Genomic DNA, 21,303 nt, shown 5'->3' with positions numbered 1-21,303 from the left:
GGGTCTGTACAGGGTCCGGTCTTGTTCAAAATCTTCATCAGCGACCTTGATGAGGGGATAGTGACCACCCTCAGCAAGTTTGCTGATGACACGAAGTTGGGAGGATTGGCTGACACACCTGAAGGCTGTGCTGCCATTCAGCAAGACCTGGACAGGTTGGAGAGCTGGGCAGTAAGAAATCGAATGAGGTTTAACGAAAGCAACTGTAGAGTCTTGCACCTAGGTAGAAATAATTGCATGCACCAGTACAGGCTGGGGGAAGACCTGCTGGAGAGGAGCTCTGCTGAGATGGACCTGGGCGTCCTGGTGGACAACAGGTTGGCCATGAGCCAGCAGTGTGCCCTTGTAGCCAAAAAGGCCAATGGCATCCTGGGGTGCATTAAAAAGAGCGTGGCCAGCAGGTTGAGAGAGGTGATCCTCTCCCTCTACTCTGCCCTGGTGAGGCCTCATCTGGAATGCTGTGTCCAGTTCTGGGCTCCCCAGTACAAAAAAGACAGGGATCTCTTGGAAAGAGTCCAGCGGAGGGCCACAAAGATGGTGAAGGGCCTGGAGCATCTCCCCTGTGAGGAGAGACTTAGGGAGCTGGGTCTGTTTAGCCTTGAGAAAAGAAGGTGTCACAGGTTACCCTAAAATCTATCTGCACCCATGACGGGGCAGTCGGCCCGCAGGCCGCTGGCCCAGAAGGAAAAGAAAAAACAGGAAAAAGGAAATAAATACAGCGGCAGTGATCTAAGGAGGCACACTTATTTACTAAATACTATATCGGAATACAGAATAACACAATATAATACAATATAATTGGAATTAAGGCTAACGAATCAAGTAAAATAAGAGAGAGTTAGTCCCGAAACCGAGAGGCCTACTGTAGCTCTAGGCGAAACGGCTGCAACGCTCCCACACAGCTCTCCCCATGGCTGGCAGGATCCAAGAAGAGCGAGTCCAGCGCTGAAGTGAGATTATATAGTCCTGGTCATATGACTGACCGTGGTGTTCCCTGGGACATTCAGTCTTCCTTCGGTGAGCAGCAGATTCGTCAAAATTATCTATGTTTAACATGATGTTATGATGTGGAATACTGATAGCAAAATTACAAAATTGCAAAACCATGACAGAAGGCTGAGAGGGGACTTGATCCAGGTTTATAAATACCTGAAGTGTGGGACCCATAGTGGCGAGGCTGGTCTCTTTTCAGTAGTGAGTGGGGACAGGACTAGGGGAAATGGGCTGAAACTTCAGCATAGGAAGTTTGGCAGGGGGGTTGGACTCAATGATCTCTAGAGGTCCCTTCCAACTCCTACAGTTCTGTGATTCTGTGATTCTGTAATGCACACACCGTGAAAGATCTGGAAAACATAGTGAAATTAGTAATCTATGAACTAACTGCTATCTTTGAAATGTGTTGAGATAAATCACACAACTATAATACTGCAACTGAGGGCTACAAAGTTTTTAGAAGAGATAGGTAGGGAAGGAGAAGGGTTCAAGTTGCCCTTCATGTTAAAAAAACCCGTAGATTGTGAAGAGCTTCCTCTGAAAAACAGTCATGATCAGGTTGAGAGCTTGTGGGTAATAATTACAGATCAAATCAATAGGGAGCATCTTTTTGTTGGGTTCTACTACAGGACATCTGGATAAGAGGAATTTGTTGATCAAGCCTTCTTGCTGTAGCTACAGGAAGGATTGCACTCATAGACTCTTATCCTCATGGGCTATTTCAACCAACTGGATGCCTTCTGCAAGAGCAACATGGGAGGTTGCAAGCAACCCAGGAGACTCCTGTAATGGGTTAAAAATAAATTTCTTGTCCAAGCACTGCACAAAAGAAACAAAGAAGACTCATTGAACTTGGTGCTTACCAAAGCAAATGACTTCATTAAAGTGGATAAGAGAAACTGCAGGCCTGTGAGCCTCACCTCGGTGGCTGGGAATATCATGGAGCAGAATGTCAGAATGTCTGGTCACCATGTTAGGGCACACACGAGATAAACAGGTGAACTGAGACAGCCAGAATGGCTTCACAGATTGTGCCTGACCAATCTGGTGGCCTTCTATGATGGAGTGTCAGCATCAGTGGACTGGGGAAGAGCAAGGGATGTTACCTACCTGGAGTTCTGCAAACTGTTTAACGTGGTCCCTCACAGCATCCTTCTCGCTAAATTGGAGAGGCACGGATTTGAAAGATGGACTATTTGAAGGATTAAGAACTGGTTGGCTGACTGCAGCCAAAGGGTTGCAATCAATGGTTCTGTGTCCTACTGGAGGCCAGTCACAAGCAGTATCCCCCAAGGGCCTGTCTTGGACCCAGTGCACTTCAACATCTTTATCAATGAGATAAACAATGAAATTGAGTGCACCCTCAGCAACTTTGCAGACAACATCAAGCTGAAAGGTTCAGATGATACACAAGAGGGAAGGGAAGCCATCCAGAGGGACCTGGACAGGCTGGAGAAGTGGGCAAATGAGAACCTAATGATGTTCAACAAGGCCAAGTGTAAGGTGTTGCACTTGGGCCAAGTGCAATCCAAAGTATTAATATAGACTGGGGGAAGAACTCCTTGAGAGCAACCCTGCAGAGAATTATTTGGTTGTTCAGGTAGGCAAGAAGCTGGACAGTGTGTGCCTGCAGTCCAGAAGGCCAACTATCATAGAATCATTGAATCATAAAATTGCTCAGGTTGGAAAAGACCCTCAAGATCATCAAGTCCAACCACAATCCAACCATACTACCCTAACTCTAACAAATCTCCCTTAAACCATGTCCCTGAATACCACATCCAAAAAGTTTTTAAACACATCCAGGGATGGGGACTCAAACAACTCCCAGCGGAGCCTATTCTGGTGCTTAACAACCTTTTCTGTAAAAAAGGTTCCTAACATCCAACCTAAACTTACCCTGGCACAACCTGAGGCCATTTCCCCTCATCCTGTCACCCATCACCAGTGAGAAGAGACCAGCAGCCTTGCTCTTGCTGCAACCACTTTTCAGGTATTTGAAGAGAGCAATAAAGTTTCCCCTCAGCCTCCTCTTCCCCAGGCTAAACAACCCCAGTTCCTCCAGTGTCTCCTTGTAAAGCATATTCTCCAAGCCCTTCACAAGCCTTGTTGCCCTTCCCTGGACCTGCTCCAATACCTCCGTATCCCTTCTGTACTGAGGTGCCCAAAACTGAGTCAAGAGTACTCAAGGTGAGGCCTCACCAATGCTAAATACAGGGGCAGGATTGCTTCCCTAGTCCTGCTCACCACACCATTCCTGACACAAGCCAGGATGCCACTGGCCTTCTTGGACCCCAGGGCACACTACTGGCTCATTTTCAACCAACTGTCCGTCAGCACACCAAGGTCCCTTTCCATCAGGCAGCTTTCCAGCCACTCCTCCCCAAGCCTGCAGGGTTGCCTAGGGTTGTTGTGACCAAAATGCAGGGCCAGACACTTGTTCCTATTGAAACTGATACAGTTTGCCTTATCCCATCAATCCTGTCTGTCCAGGTCCCTCTGTAGTGCCCTTCTCCCTTCAGGCAGATCAACACTCCCTTCAGATCTGAGTGCTGGGGCTGCCATCAGGGAGAAAGAGATGATTGTCCCCCTCTACCCAGCTCCTGTGAGGCCCCATCTGGAGCACTACATCCAAGTCTGGGACCCCCAGCTCAAGAAATGGAATGAGCCCAAAGGAGGGCCACTAAGATGATCAGAGGACTGGAGTACCTCTCCTATGAAGAAAGGTTGAGGGAACTGGGATTGCTTAGTTTGGAGATAAGAAGGCTCTGGGTAGACCTCAGTGTGGCCTTCCTATACTTGAAGGGAGTGTGAAAGCACGAGGGTCTGTGAATGTTTACATGAATTGATAATGATAGGACAAGGTGGGGGGGGGGGGGGGGGGGAGGTTTTAAACTGAGACAAGGAAGATTTAGTTTAGATTCTGGAAGGAAGCTTTGCACTAAGAGTGTGGTGACACACTGGAACAGGTTTCCCAGAGAAGTAGCAGATGCCCCACCCTTGTAGGCATTCAAGGCCAGGGTGGATGTGGCTCTGGGCAGCCTGGACTAATGGCTGGTGACCCTGACTATGGCAGGTGGATTGAAACTAGATGATCTTTGAGTTCCTTTTCAGCTCAGGCCATTCTATGATTCTATGAAGACTGGAGTCAGTCTGGACAGCAACAATCATGCCCTGATTGAGTTAGTGATCCTGAGGAATGTAGATCTGGCAAAGAGCAATTGTCAAGATCCTGAAGTTCAGAAAAGTAAAATTCCAGCTATTAAAAGTATGATGGGAGAGATCCCCTGAGAAATTGTCCTTAGGGAGAACGGGAACTGAGCAGATCTTTTAGCTCTTTAATGATCCATTTTTTAAAGTGCTAGTTCTCTCTTGCCCTCTGTGTAAGAAATCAAGCTGGGGAGTCAGAGAAAAAAGATGTAGCTGAGAATTTAAATGCTGATCAAAATGAGGTGTGAGGAGTTATTTTACAAGCAGAGGAAACAGAGAGATAAGGACTGGGAAGAGTAAAAGGATTATACAACTGAGAACAGGGATAAGTCAGAAAAGAAAGTCCATAGATAGCATACCCCCTCTGATAAATGAAAAGGGAGAACTGGTAACAATGAAGGTGAGAGAGCCTGAGATAATCAGCAAGGTCTTTGCCTCAGTTGTCACTAGAAATTAGGCTTCCCTCATCTCTCATTTCCCTTAATGGAGATTATGACTGAGGGAGCAAATTTCCTACTGCTATGACAGCAGACTTGGTTTGAGATCACATGATGATACTGAACATGTAGATGTCTGATATAAGCCAGTGATTTCTCCTGTAGTCCTGTTTCATCCTGTAGGCCATCTGTAGTCTGAGTTACACGAAAAGAAGGGTGGTCAGCAAAGCAAAAGAGATGATTGTCCTGAGTGAGATGGGGCAATTCATTTTGTTCAGCCTGTAGAAGAGAAAGACCTGAGGAGACAACACTGAGGCCTTGAGTACTTAAAGTGAGTTTAAGAACAGGAGACCAACTTTTTACACAGAGAGCAATAGAGCAAAGGAGAATGACTTAAGCTAAAAGAGAGGAATTTTAGATTAGTTGTTTGGAGGAAATATTTAAATTAAAATGTGTTCAGGTACAGGATCAGGTTGTGCAGAGGAGCTGTAGCTGTCCCATCCATGAAGATGTTCAAGGACAGGTTTTATGGGATCCTGGGCAGACTGATCTAGTGAGTGACAAGCGTGTCCACAATGAGGGGGGTGGAAGTAGACAATCTTTAACATCCATTCCTATGTCTATGATTCTAAGGTTCTAGTATTTTTATGGTAGCTGTTCATCATTGCTGAATTTCTTAAATCTCTAACATAAAAGCTGCTTTTTGAAAACTGTAGGTAGTCCCACTTTTTCTGTTCCATAAGGTCATGTTTATTCTGATTTTTCTTCTTCTCATTCTGGCACCCCTATATGGATAATTTTGAAATCTTTTCTCAGAAAAGTTTGCTGTTGGTTTTCTGTCATACCATTTATTGTTTGTTTGTTTTCTACTTTCAAAGGTTTAAGATACAATGAAGATAAGACTATGTAAAGCATATATTCAGGCTGTATTCTTATTGAAGTCAGTGGGAATTTCATTATCACACTCATTAACAGAATAATGTTAGCATTGGTACTCCACCCTGCATATTGATTCACCTTGCAAATTTCTGAAGTTCTGTTTCAGTCATTACTAATGAAACAGGGGATGCAGCAAATCAATTGTTTAAATATCATAGCAATTCAATTTTTCATGTTATTATATGATGCACAAATATTAAAGATAACAATGAAGTGAGTAGATAACTTCTAGGTTTCAGGCTCTTGTAATGAAATCCTCAAGAAGTTCTTTAAAATCCTTTCTGCTTTGCTGATATATTTCACTGACTCAGTTATGGTATAAATGAACAAAGTGAAGCTAGACTATAATTTCCAATAAGCCAATACTCCCTTTTCTTTGTTAGTCTATAATATTGGCTGGGATCCAAAGTCAAGAGAAAATCTTCACTTAGATATTTGTAAATGGATCCTCTTCAAAGTAACAATACATGTGTAAGTAATCAGTTTCTGCAACTAATTCAGTTGTAGCTGATGAATGTTCATTGTACTCATCAAAGGCACCTTTTTCAGTGTGTTCTGGAAAATATGACTAGTATGAAGACAGCTACTATGTAGGAGTAAACATTCTGAAATAGCTATCCAAGGTCAAATAATGCACTCAAAAAGTTAGACTGTTTTAGGCACTAGCTATTTTCTTAGCTAATAAAGTTGAAGCTAGATTTTAGCCTCCCATGTATAACTATCGATTTCGGGGATTAATGACAGAAAGAAAATTTTACATGATCATTTCCCTATGCATGTGAAAGACGGGGCTTATTTCAAGCAGCTAATCACTCAGCCTTACATCTAGTATTACAGACTTCCTGAAAGTTTCAAGTAAATTATGGAAGTTTACACTGCAGATGAATTTTTTTAAATCTTATCTTTGAAGGATGATAGACATCTGTAATACACTATGGAAAATGACACTATCTAGCCCCCAGCCTGAAAGTCTGAGATGGGGAGAAGAATTAACTCCCTGCAATTCAAATGGAAACAGATAGAGACTTACTACTCCACCTGGACTATCACAAATCCATCGAGCCAAATATGATCCACCTGAGAGTGCTGAGGGAGATTGTGGAGGTGACTACTAAACCACCTTCCACCATCTATCAGTTTTCCATGTAACCAGAGAGGCTCCAAAGGACTTGAGGCTTGTCAGTGTGACTTCTATCTACAAGCAGAGTGGTAAGGAGAAGGAATCATGGGAACGACAGGCCTGTCAGCCTGACAGTGCCATGGAAAATTATGAAACAAATCAGCTGGAGTGAGATCACACAGCATATGTGGGACAACCAAGGGTTCAGGCCAAGCCAAGCCAAGTTTATGAGAAGCAGGTCCTGCTTGACCAATCTGATCTCCTTCTACGACCAAGTGACGTGCCAGGTAGATGAGGGAAAAGCTGTTTACATAGTCTTCCTAGACTTCAGTAAAGCCTTTGACACTGTCTCCCACAGTACTCACCTAGGGAAGCTGGCAGGTTTTGGGTTGAACAGGTATACTCCTCACTGGTTAAAGAACTGAACTGGAGAGTTGGGCCCACAGAGTGATCATGAATGAAGTTAAATACAGCTAGTGAGGAGTCTGGAGCACAAATCTTATGAGGAATGGCTGGAGATTGTTTAGTCTGAAGAGACTTGGGGAAACTCTACAACTACCTGAAAGGAGATTGTGGAGGTATGGGTTTCGGGTTCTCCTCTTGCATAGCTAGTGATAGGGCTAGAGAGATTGGCCTCAAGCTGTGCCAGGAAAGTTTCAAGTTGTTTGTTCAAAAAAATTTCTTCATTGAAAGAGTTATCAGGTGCTGGAATGAGCTGCCCAGGGCAGGGGTTGAGTCACCAACTCTGGAAGTGTTCAAGAAATGTTTAGAGGTGACGCAGAGGTACATGATTTAGTGGAGAAATATTGGTGGCTGGCAGATGGTTGGACTACATGATCTTGACAATCTTCTCTAATCTTGGTGATTCTATGATTCCATGATCCTAAGACCTGAGCATGAAGAAAATGGTATAGAATAAAAGGTGGAAATTCTCCTGGTTTCAGGTGAGCCAGGGTTGATAGCATAACAATGATTTTGTTGTTGCTGAGGAATGGGAGCACTCTGGGTTAAGAGGTCTGCCTGGCTGCTTGGTCCACCATTATGGTGTGGCAGGGTGAAGCCAGAACTGCTGTCTTGAATTAGGCAAGAGGTTATTCCATATCATGTGACATTGTGGAGAAGGATCTAAAGTTGTGGGTGGAATGACCAGCCACTCTTCATGGTTTGGCTAGACGTTGGTCAGGAAGAAGTCATATTGTTATTCTGGCATCAGTTAGTGATGGTATTGTGTTGGCATTGTGGATATACTTATCATCAATTTTCATTTCCATTTTCCATTTTTCTGTAGTAATATATAGTTTTTATCAGGCTGGAAGATATTTCAACATGAAGGTGAAAACCAGATACAGGAATTCATTGCTGCAAGCCAACTGGCTCAGGGATGCCATGGGCAAGACTTTACCCACCGTAAAGTAATAGTCCCATAAACAGGGAATAAATCTACTTTACAATAGCTGAGATTGCTGCCCAGTGTAAGCCATGTCCAACTTCAGGCAATACGAGCAATTCCATACCAAGCCATACAGTGCAGTCGTACTTGGGGTGCACTCATTGGGACCAGGGAGCATTATAAAGATGGCATAAACACCACACCGTGGAGATAGTGATGATAAACCATTAATGCTTCAGCCCAGGGTCACTCCCAGAGAGCTCTGGGCATTTCCAGTTCTCTCCCTCATCATACCTAGGGTGAGGGAGTGAATGACTGCCTAGTGCTGATCTGCCCGATTGGTTAAGCCATAACAATGTATCACAAACATAATATCCAACAAATGACACACAGATGAAGGAATACAGCAGCAAAGTTATATTTGTTTCATTAATACCTGATAGTATACTACTGCAATTTTCAGTTTGAACTAGCACTTCTCCTTTATTCCTTGCTAGTAAAGCAATGTCTACAAGCCAATACAAAAGGTCTCATTTTCGCTTCCTTTTGTTTGTTTGTTTTGTCTTTGTTTTTGTTTAGTGTAACATTATTTCTAGAATAAGAGAGGTAGGCAGACAGTTACTGTTCAACACCATGTATTGAAAAATAACACAGCAATAACAGGTCTCTATACTTCAGAGATTACGTGAATTTCAAGATATTCCCTGGAGCTTTTGGCATGTGACACTATAAAACAAACATTTATGTTTGAATATATGTGTCTGCATAAGGTTTCAAAAGAAGAAAACACAACCTCCCAGAAATCTAAAAGTGAAGAAGTCCACGTGGATTATCCAGGCTTACTAGCTGCATACACCACTTCTCATCTTTGCTCAGGCATGAACTGTTTCTGAGAAGGAACAGTGGGAAAGAAATGGAACTGTTTTCTCAAGCATAGGGCTGCTTTTTAAGTTCAGCGGCAAATCTGTTGTGTGTCTCTGGTACTGATAAATTGCTACAGGTAAAGTAGAAACATTGACAAGGCAGTACTCAGCTTTTATTCCCTCTGACTAAAAAAAGGCAATACCTGTTCTTCACCCAAGGCACCAGGCTGCAGGGGTTTGACAGCAGAGAGCAGGCCACTCCACTGGCTTCAGAGTTTTCCCTTTGGATTACTAAGGTGTGTTGAATATGAAAGACAACTTCTTAACATATAAGTATTGTTACCAGTACCATTAGTTTTCCTGACAGGTATATCGTGATAGATTCTAACATACTGATTCTGATACTTTCTTAATCTATGAAATAGCTGAATTCTACCTTCACATCTGCAGACACTGAGGTTTATGAGAGGAGATACTGTTGTTGCTGTGTGAGTCAGTGAGATTTGCCACATGTCCCTTACTGGAATGGTGAAATGAGAATTTCCTGTTAAGTATATAGTGTCATTCTCATTCATAGCACAAGTGTTAATGTAACTTGAAGTTAGAATGGACTGCAGATCCATGCAGATCCATCTTCCCAGTGCCTCTCCATAAAAATAAAACAGCTTCCTCCTCTGATCTCTGCCTCCTGGGAGCTATTGCAATCCATACATACTGTTACTCACAGTTAATTATATATTCACTTACTAATGGGTTTCTGCTCAAACCTTTTAAATAATTCTATTCTGGGTTTTGAAAATGCAAATATTTTATAATCTGTAAAAAATATGAAAGGAGTATGCATGGATCATTTTGTTTCCCATTAAAAATGAGGACATTTTTGATGGATGCAATATGGCAGAATATATTAAGGTAATTGATTTGTGTTCATTCCATTTTTTTTCATTTCTCAGCATGACCTCTGTTGCATGCATAGCAGAACAATCAAAAATGGATTAGTTTACAGCCTGAGTACTGTCAGAGTATTATCTTTCTGAAAACTTATCGAGCCAGAAGTATTTTGTGCTTTGATATAAACCACAATAATTTCATTTACTTGAATCAAAATATCTTACTCAAATATTTTGTCATAGTCACGAAGTAGGCTTGTATATGTATGTGGTTTCTCTTTTTTGTGTGTGTGTGGAGATTGTTTTTGTTCGTTTGTTTGATTGATTGATTGTTTTTCCCAGCTTTCTGAACATTTTTGTTTTTCTTCTGTCACACAAAATGTTTCCAGGTCCCAACAGCTGGCAGTTACTGGCTGAAGGAATGAACAGGAAGACAGTGGTGTTCATAGGATTACAGAACAAGCTGAGAGGGAGGATTTATGCAGAGTTTTGTAAGCTTAGTGAGGCAGAAAATAGATTGGGGTGCAGAGAAGAAATAATGTGTCAATCAAAACTAAGCACACAGACATAAGCTTCTACAACACAAGGGCAGCCATGTGCTTTCTTAGCTTTTGTAACTTCAATAGTTCCTTCTGAATTTAGATAGAACAGCAGACAGATGTCTGGAAAGATCCTACTCTTAAGTGACTCTCTAGAAGACTTTCTTAAAGCCTAGCAAAATAAAGAACAAAGCTGCACTGGAAAGAGTAAGAAATGGTAGAACTGCTTCAATGAAGGGTACCAAGGAGGGGAAATATTTTGCAGCTAAACACAATAGACTGCTCATCCCATTTTCTTTTTAAAACTCTTTTTTCTTCAAATTTTTATTTTCATTTCAATGCAGACAGTTTTTCTGTTGCATAGGTCAACGCTTTTTACTCAATACTGACAAAATACAGAATTATTTTCTAGTAATGTAATGTACTAATCAATCAAATCAGGATACTGCAATTGTTCTTAAAGCCCTCTCATGTAGATGTTTTATATGCAATGATTGCTGTTGCTTTACTTTTCTATTTGGTTTATAAGCAAAGGTTGCCTCACTGTAATGTCTAAGACTGACAAAATTTTAAAAGTAAGATTAAACCATGAGGTATTATTGGCAATATTATGCAAATTGCCAGAAAGGCATTAGACTGTAATTTGAGTAGCACCTTTGAAAGAGTTTCTGTTACATACATGACACACAGCAATTAAAGAACTTGTTCATTTGCATTTAGAATGTCTATTTCATTATACTGCTTGAAGCATATTCTTAGTTTCTTTTGAGATAATAGTGCTCATGTTTCCTAACTATTAAAGAAGAAAGAACAGTCTGAAACTGTTTTGAAGATAAAGTAGCAAAGATCTTCTATCTCTGCTAGTCTGATCTATACACAGGGCTATCAGCTGACTTCAGCTATATCCCTCAGTAATGGTTTCGTAGGTTCTGCTGAATGTTTGATTAAGATTTATGTTCTCTAGTACATAATGTTTATTTAATAGTGCTGCTGCTGTTAAGTCAGGTTCTTTATTGATACTTTTAGAGTTAGAGCTTGTGTGCACAGAGAGTAAGAAAAGTCACTTCACCATTATGTGCTGGGTAAGAAATAATAGATCATCCAATTTTCCAAGACATGTTTCTACTATCTCATAACACCACTCTTCTATCAACATATTTAGATATTCGTGGCAGGTTAATACAGGTCATTTTTACCTGGCAACAGTGAAATTCCCTAGCAACAGTATGTGTATATTCACAACACTGATGTCATTTTCAGTGTCTAGTCACACTGTGCCAAAATAGAAGATCAGACTATAAAACTATAAAAGCCTTTGGACAATATATGTAAGAAATTTTCAGGTACTATTCTGCCTTTGCAGCAGTCTTGTTTCATTCCTTAGCAACTCTGAATACAAGCAAAACTTTATTTCCAGTTCAAAAATCCCCTTGGGAACAACTAAGAGGATTCTGGTGTTAACTTTAAATAAATTCAGTGTTTCAGTTATTCCTATGACAGAATTCAATATGGCATAGTATTGCTCTAGATCTATTCAATTTATTATGGCATGAGAGTTATGAAAATTCATATGGTTGTGCTGTAAGTTAGCATTATCCTCCTGCTTATTTACACATTTAAGCAGCCATGATTTCAAAGTTTTTTCATAGTATTTTATATTTACAAAAATCACTGCTTTCATCCACCAAGGTGTTTTAATTCTGCACATGCAAAATTTTATTATAATTGATAACAAAACCCTAAATATTAATGTGCTGAAAACTATGAGGATAAAGTCCCATGTCTCTAAAGGCAATAGGAATACTGCTGCTATTTTATTGACTTTCATATGTATCCCATCTACTTAACCACTGACATAGAAGTGTCAGAAACAATAGTATGCATGTTAGTCTTATATGGTGAGTATTCTTTTTGGTCATGTTTAGATTTCAGCAATATCTTCATAATGTGACTTCTACTTTACTTGTAATGGTTACTGACCTAACAGCGATTTTTCAGTGTATCAGTGTTCAATATGCTTTTTACTTTCTATGAGAATCCAACTATTTAGAAATCATTTATGTTTTCTGTTTCTGTGAAAAAACATTATGGACTCTGTGTTTGAAGTATTTAAAGAAATATGCTACCATTCTGCATTTTTAAAGAGAGAGTAGACTTAATTAAATTGCATTTGTATGCACCCTGGAATTTACGCGAGAAAAGGAAAGGAGTGTGTGTAAACATATGATAGTACTGTTTTTGTCTTCAGGTTCATTTTTTCTTATTCCATGGTAATAAAAAAATACACACTTAAGGCTCAGATGTAAACTGTAGGCTTTTAAGTTCTCAGTTCTGAATTCTTCTTGCACAGTCTGTGTAGTCTTCTTCATTGCATTTTTATTTATTTATTTATCTATTTATTTCTTTTCCTGCAAAATATTTGTATACATTCAGAATGTCTGTGCATGTGAGGAAGTAAAATACTTTGTCACATCTAAGTAACTTGAAAGAAAGAAGAAATCTGACTCATGGAAACACATTACTTTTTCTTAGGGCATTTGTAATCCAATCCTTACACTAAAAGAGAGGAAATACAGATTAGGTACTAAGAAGAAATTTCTCACTCACACAGTAAGGCACAGGAATGGGTTGTTCAGAAAAGCTGTGGCTGCCCTGCCTATTGAGACATTCAATGCCAGACTGGATGGGGCCCTGGGCAACCTTATCTAGTGGGTGGCAACTCTGCCCACGGCAGGGGAGTTGGAACTAGGTGATCTTTGAGGTCACTTCCAATCTAAGCCAGTCTATAACTATGATTCTATGACTTTGAACTATTTTTCAGTACACAGATACACAGTAATCCTTATCATGCAGCACTAATCTGTTTCCAAGTGCCATCTACAAATGACCTTCTTTTATACACACTGAAAAGGTATACAATATTTTTCTACAGCTGCAGTCATTGCTATCCTTTCTCTGCCATCAGCCAGACACAAAGAACATTGCTTATTGTTGTCATGGGCATGCTTTGAAATACCTCCATTTCCCACAGTCATTTCCACTTAAATAGACTCAATTTCAGCTTGTTAAAAACAAGGCCGTTCTGATCATAAAATATCCTCATGGCAGCAATAAACTACGGCACAAAAAACAACAAAACAAACAACAACAACAAAAAAGTACTCAAATTCTCCCTTAATTAAAAGCAGCATATTTGTTTTAATAAAGAAGAATATATGAAAATATGTGGTGAGATAAATGACATTATCAACATTATTATACTTCAGTCACTCATATTCTACAAATTCTAAAAATTCTACTAGTTTATCAAACTAGAAGAGTTGTCTTTTTTTTTTTTTCTTCCAGTGTTGTATATGTGCCTTTATTTCTTTATATATGTAATGTTTATACGTCTGTATATGTCCTGTGCTCAACTTACCATACAAATTCATGTTTTTCAGATGGAGTAACAAGCATACCTTACACAATACCCAAACAAGTATACACTGATGCAAATATATTCTCAGACACAGATAATCCTTAGATAAGCAGCAGAAAATGTGAAATCTGACCTCAAGAATCTCTCATAAATAAAAAGAAATCAGAGTTTAATGATATTTTGTTACCCTATAGACTGCTGCTTCATCTGTTCTTTTTGTAATCACTTCACATGTTGTTTACCTTCAGAATACTAAAACTATAAATTTTGAATATTCATTATTTAATATGCATCAGGCAAAGGGTGCCCTGCAAGCCCTCATCTTGCAAGTTACGTTCCATGAAGCAGTAGTTTATCAAAAGTGTCATAAATTTAGAAATACTTCAAAAAGGCAGAGGTATTCTAGAACTACTTAGACATAATAGAGATGTTGCACTAAAAATTCAGTCTGACTGATTTATCTGTGAAGAAAGAAATAACATTAGAGGAGTGATCAGTTTGTCACTTTGGGGAAAATAGGTACGGTGGTTACAGGTTTAAAAAATGAAACAGTAAGAAAACTTATTTGAACAGAGTCTCGCTCAAATTTACATGAGGGAGGCAAAGGTTCTTTTGATATATTATGCCCGGTGTGAGATTCAGAAGAAAACATTCAAATGTTGTTACAACAACAACATTATTATTAGAAATAATAGTCAGCTGAGGGGATGGGGAAGGGAGAGTGCCAAATACCAAAGTTAGGGTGATGGGGATGGGATAGTGGGTGATTGAAAAGGCAGGAAAAGGGCAAGAATTGCGTAAAAGTGAGGATAGTCACCATCTGGATGCAGCAGTGTCCCATCACATGTTGTTTCGTTGGTCTGAGGAAAAAGGGCGTAGGGGAGAGCAGCAGCAGAGTGGCAGGCCACAAGCAGAAGACTGGTGCAGCGCAGAGAAGGCTGTGGAAGGAACAGTGAGGTCTCACACAGCAGAATCTTGAGTGGCGTTTCGAGCAGCAAGCCCAGGAGAGTCTGTTGGTAGCAGTAGGCAAAGTTCTTCAGTATGCAGGCATGCAGGAGCCACGTAGTGAGGCATCTGATGTCAGAAAACCTAATTTCATGGTTTGTCCATGCTCTTTTTATCCTACTTCTTCCCTGCCTACGTGACATTCCTGGGGGCTTGGTTAAGAGTCATGTGAGTAGCCCTGGGATGGCCATCTTCCTTGAGATAAGCCCACACAAAAGACCACTTCATGGCCATTCATCTGCAGCTTATCTCTCTCTCATTGCCCCTTAACTTGTCCATCTGTTTCCCTCAGACAAAGGATTTCTCATTCCCTGCCCAGGGCATGCCTGAACTTGTCCATCTCCCGCAAACTTTTGAGGAAATGGTGTAAAAAGCATGGCCTCTTACACCACCCCGTAACTCAAAGTTTACTTAAAAAATGGGCCACTACTGATCCAGGATGGTGAGAAAAAGATAGCAAGCATAAGGGTAAAGGAGGGAGAGGGCAGGGAATTAAATGTTTCATACAGTCATTATGAAAGACTTCCTGATGTGCTCAACTTCTCCATAACTTGAGGAGGTTACAAAATACATGGACGATACAAAATGTTGGATAAGTTGAATGAAACATGGTATCATACACAGAACAAACATGAGAGACATGACCACAAACAATAGATAAAATGTGTTTTACCCACAGTCCACCTGGAAGCCAGAAAAAAGGTCAAGGTCTGGGCTTTTCCAAGTTTGGACAGGAACATGTGCTTTTTTCTGTATACCTTCAGCAACTGGTTTAACAACTTTACTATTATCATCAATCTTTAGACAACAGGTGGAATCATTGTCATAGGTTAACCTAAAATCTACCTGCACCCATGACAGGGGTATAGAGGGCCTGCAGGGCCGCTATCCGCAAAGGAAAAGGGAACAGGGAAAAAGAAAATAAATACAGTGGCAATGATCTAAGGAGGCACACTTATTTACTAAATACTATATCGGAATACAGAATAACACAATATAATACAATATAATTGGAATTAAGGCTAACGAATCAAGTAAAATAGGAGAGAGTGAGTCCCAAAACTGAGAGGCCTACTGTAACTCTAGGCAAAACAGCTGGAACGTTTCCACACGCTCCCCCATGGCTGGCAGGATCCAAGAGAGAGAGAGTCCAGCACCGAAGTGAGATTATATAGAGTCCGTGTCATATGACTGACCGTGATGTTCTCTGGGACATTCAGTTTTCTTCTGTGAGCAGCACATTCATCAAAATTATCCATGCTTTATCATGATGTTATGATGTGGAATACTGATAGCAAAATTACAAAATTGCAAAACCATTACACCAGGTCATTCTGTGATTCTGTGATCTCCCAACCTCCTATTCTCCAGGCTGAAGAGTCCCAGGTCTCTCAGTTTTTCCTCATGTAGGAGATACTCCAGGCTTTTATCATCTTTGTGGCCATCCACTGGATTCTCTCCAAGAGATCAACTGTCTTTTTTTTTGTAGTGAGGAGACCAGAATTGGTCACAGTACTCCAGACAGAGCCTCACAAAGGCTGACTAGAGAGGGAGAGTCAACTCCCTTGTCCTGCTGGCCACGCTCTTTCTGATGTACTGCAGAATACCATTGGTCTTCTGGGCCACAGAGGTACACTGGAAGGAGGAGGGGAAAAGAAAGGGAAAGAAAAGAGTATTTTAATGAGAGGAGAATAGAAGGAATATAGAAATTGAGTTGCTACAAATCTAAATAATATTTTTTTAAATAGTAATTGCTGTGACTCGAGAGAGGAAGAGAACTACTGAAATTATCTATTGAGATAAAAAAGAGAGCATAAAGACTGATAGCTGCTATAAAGAATAGATTACATCATTTTTACTGGAAGATCTTCATAAGAAATAAACATCCAAAGGGCAAATTCTGACTGAACTTCTTCTGCAGCACAGGTCTCAGAGCAGAGTTGAATGAGTGCTTTGAGACTATTCTGACAAATGGAACAGAATTTCTTGAAGAGCTAAGAGAATTCATCATTTATATTAATTACTTTCTAGCTTCCTAGTACAATAAAAGCTGTACCTACTATTTGCACATTAGGTATTTTATTTATGCAGTGAAATAATATTTAATTTACTTTTTTTTTTTTTTAAATATATATATATATATGGCTTTCTACAGAACTATTTTTAATACACTTGTATTATTTACTTTTATGTTTATGGAAATGCATGCCTTAAACTGTAGCTCAATTACATTCTTTTACCCACCATGTGTGACACTATGGTTAGTCACTTGTTGGTTACTAAATGATTGCTGAAGGAGCTAAAGCATGTACAATTTATGATTTTTACCTTGTCAGCTTCACTTTTACTATCTTTGTGTGCTAAATTACTCATTCATTTAAGTATTTCCAAAATCTGGCCTTAAGATTAGACACTGGAAGGTGTATTTGGGGATCACATAATTTTTTTAAATCTCTTTTGAATTTACTGATGAAAGAAACAGCTAGAGTAGTAAAATATGCTTTCAATTACATGTTTCACTAGATAATCTGGACGCATTCGGTGAAACTGCAGATACTGCAATCAAATCAGCAGCCATATTAACATATTCTGAATATGCACCATATAATACTGAAGAATATATATATAGAAATGTATTCTTAACTTTCTGACTCTTCATTTTTGTATGAACTCAATGTTTCACCATTCTCTGAGAGAGTTTTTCTCTGTTGAGCAATCTGATTCAAAATTTGTATGATGAAAAATTTTATTGTTATGTCATAAATGTATCATTCATTCACATTTTAATGTTATTTCACAATCAAAAAATAGAATTGTATGTAAATTGGTAAGCTATATAATACTGAAGTCTGAATACCACTTTATAATGTTGTTCCCCTAGATATCTTTTATAATACAATAAGAAAATGAGTAGTATTTTGGAGACATAAAATCAGATTCTCCTCAATATCTGTGAATCAGAGGTGGATCCAGGATCAGATAAAAATGAACAAAGAGTGAATGGATTTTGTTGAGCTGGGCCTGGCACAGAAGCTTCCAGTAAAAATGAAACTACAAGGAACCAAACAATACAAAAAATTGTGGTGATGTGTCTCTTCTTGGACCCTGGGGCATCTGCTGCACAGAGAGCAGATGCTTGGATTCACTCCTCTTGATTATCTTCTTTCCATTTTCCTGTCCCACAAAATAAGCAGAAAATGGCTTTAACGATATCTCTTCTTTTCATTCTTATTCTTTGGCCAGCACTGTGGGCAGAATATAGGAGAAGGCAGCACTTTGTATGTAGAATTTGCACACAGCTATTTCCTAGCTAAGGGCAGGGTTCCAGCCTAAGGTCCAGAAGAACATAATATACATAAGTCAGCCTTTTCCCAACTGCTGTACAATTGGAGAGTGAAAAGGCATAAAAGAAAGTCGCTTCCACTTCTCAGCACAGGCTTTCATCATTCACCAAGCTGGGTTTTCACAGTATGCCTTTGATTTCTAGAATTTAAAGAATATTGGTCTTCACTGAGGAAAACTGCACACATTTACTAGTGAGGTTTTGTTGTTCTTTTTGGTTTTGTGTTTGGTTTTGTGTTTGTTTTTGTTGTTGTTGTTTGTATTGTGTTTGTTTTTTATAGGTTGTTTGGTTTTGTTTTTTGTAAATTGTGTGAAGTAGAGGAGTCATTTAATCAAATAATTTAGTTGCTCATAACTGTGTCCAGTAAAATCATGTCCCTATATTCATATTCTTTTGAAAGTGACTGAGAACACATTAAAAAAATGAGGATTAATAAATCCTATGCTGTGGAAAATAAACTCAAGGTAAGATTTCTAACCAGCACAGGCTCTTATCTGTGCAGTTTAAAACAAAACAAAACAAAACAAACAAACAAACAACAAACAAACAAACAAAAAATCTCCAAAGTCCTTTCCCTTTATTTATTTACCAGAATTATGGGAATTTTTTTGCAACTATTTTCAATTCAATGAACAAGAGTATTGATTTTTAGACCTTGAAATTCTCTTCAGAACAGGAGTGTAAACTGAAGAGATTCTGTCTCTGTGTCTTTATTGTGATGGATGCTTTGTCATTTGGAGGCCACCATACCTGCTTAATAGGAGGAACTTGCACCTTTTAAGTGCAATTCCTCCTTCAGGGCTGCCTCCAAAATTCTCAGAAGTGTCTGTAAGATTTTTTCTTTACCTTCAGTGAATACTGGATTTGATTCTCTACTCTGTCTCTATTTCCATATTTGAGTTTTCTCAATTTGGATTTGAAAACAAATTATGTATTGGTTACATACAAAGGACAAGTATGTAGTTTCTAAGTATCCACTGAGCAGAAAATATTTATTTTCCTACAGGCTGTGAAAATCAATGTCCATATATCCTTAATGGAAATGACTGAATATACATATATTTAAAGACATAACTGGAATTACAGTCTTTTGTATTGCTCTGAGTTACTATTACATAGATTGAAAACAAAGGAAGCATGTTTTGATTGAAGTTGAATCGTAATCTTTGCTGTTATAGATTAGTTTTTTAACATACAGAATTTTCCCTAGAATTGGAGTAAAAATATCAGAAAAATGGATCTTGCTTGTGATTTTTTTTTTTTTAATTTTAATTCTTTAATACAGGAATCTGTTAAGCATTTTACAAAATTTTATTTTGTCATTCTATTTTTCCTCAGGTGAGAAAATTGTTGGACAGTGGCAAAATCAACAAAGACTCAAAGTAAGATATCACAGTGTTTATTGTTACAGTACTTATTTGTATGGAAACTATTCTTTTGGATAGGATTTTTTTCATACATAAACCACAGACTTCCTTCTGCTTGGTAGTATTTCATATTTTCATACATTTGTTCCCTTTAGTCAGGGAAGAGGTGGTCTGCAAGTGCTTAGGCAAAACCAATGTTCATAAATCCATGGGACCTGATGGGGTGCATTCACAAGTGCTGAGGGAGCTGGTGGAGGTGATTGCTGAAGCACTCTCTATCATCTTTGAGAGGTCTTGGAGAGTGGGGGAGGTGCCTGAAGAATGGAGGATAGCCACTGTCACTCTGGTCTTCAGAAAGAGCAAGAAGGAAGACCCTGGTAATTACAGGCCAGTCAGCCTCACCTCTGTCCCTAGAAATGTGATGGAACAGCTTGTGCTGGATACCATCTCCAGATGATTGGAAAAAAAGGAGGTTATCAGTACTAGTCAGCATGGGTTCGCCAAGGGGAGGTTATGCTTGACCAACCTGGTAGCCTTCTATGATGCTGTCACTGGCTGGGTGGATGGGAGGAGAGTGGTGAATGTAGCCTACCTTGATTTCAGCAAGGAATTTTGTACTGTCTCCCAGGACATCCTCATAAAAAAATGAGGAAGTGTGGGATAGACAAGTGGACAGTTAGGTGGGTTAAGAACTGGCTGACTGGCAGAGGACAGGGGTTGGCATTGGTGGTACAGAGTCCGGTTGGAGACCTGTAACTAGCGGTGTTCCCCAGGGGTTGGTGCTTGGTCAAGTCTTGCTCAACATTTTCATCAGTGACCTTGATGAGGGGATAGTGGCCACCCTCAGCAAGTTTGCTGATGATATGAAGTTGGGAGGATTGGCTGACATGCCTGAAGGCTGTGCTGCCATTCAGCAAGACCTGGACAGGCTGGTGAGCTGGGCAGTAAGAAACCAGATGAGCTTTAACAAAAGCAAGTGTAGAATCTTGCACCTAGGGAGGAATAATTGCATACAGCAGTACAGGCTGGGGCTCTGCAGAGAGGGACCTGGGTGCCCTGGTGGGCAACAGGTTGGCCATGATCTAGCAGTGTGCTCTAGTGTCCAAAAAGGCCAGTGGCATTCTGGGGTGCATTAAAAAGAGAGTGGCCAGCATGTTGAGGAAGGTGATCCTCCCCTCTACTCTGTCCTGGTGAGGCCTCATCTGGAGTACTGTTTCCAGTTTTGGGCTTCCCAGTACGAAAAGACAGGGATCTCTTGAAAAGATTCCAGCAAATGGCCACAAGGATGGTGAAGGTCCTGGAGCATCTCCCCTATGATTCTGTGGTTCTGTGATATGCCCCGGAAAGTGTATCCCTGTTGAAATTCAGAGAGGTTCTTCTAGTTGAAAAGTAGAGCATAGTGTTAGGATTAGTAGAGTTTCTAATAAAATCTTGTATGCAAGTCCTGAGGAGGAAGACTGATTTCATAGTTGAGATTTTTTTGTCTTGGAAAAAGGAAAGTTTTATTCCTAGAGTGTAACTCATAAATTATGTAGGAAATGTAGGCAATGAGCTGGTTAAGTAACAATATTAACAGTAAAATACATTTCTAGTGACTCTCTTTTGTGCAGTGCCTCATACTAGCCTTTGCACAGGGAATAAATAAACACTGTACAAATAAATAGGCAAAGTAAGAATGGAAAGCAATTCACTGATTCATGTAAGAAAGCATTCTATTAGTTATACATATTTGAAAAAAATCTTTTTTTTTCAACCCATGTTTCATATGTTTCATAGCATAATATGACTG

The 21,303-nt window shown here is 39.7% G+C and overlaps 1 protein-coding gene across 22 annotated transcripts in view; it reads left to right on the top strand.

Annotated features, from left to right (window-relative positions):
• Positions 1-21,303, top strand: part of PTPRD (protein tyrosine phosphatase receptor type D) — a 1,083,558-nt gene that overhangs the window by 631,361 nt on the left and 430,894 nt on the right. For all 22 annotated transcript variants that reach the window (XM_072360023.1, XM_072360013.1, XM_072360012.1 and 19 more), the window contains one exon: positions 19,486-19,529. The gene's annotated coding sequence lies outside the window, so the exon portion shown is untranslated. The remainder of the gene's footprint in view (positions 1-19,485; positions 19,530-21,303) is intronic.

This window comes from Excalfactoria chinensis, chromosome Z, assembly GCF_039878825.1.
Source record: "Excalfactoria chinensis isolate bCotChi1 chromosome Z, bCotChi1.hap2, whole genome shotgun sequence".
NCBI lineage: Eukaryota > Metazoa > Chordata > Aves > Galliformes > Phasianidae > Excalfactoria > Excalfactoria chinensis.
The sequence above is the reverse complement of the archived record's forward strand: the minus strand, read 5'-3'. Positions and strand labels throughout refer to the sequence as shown.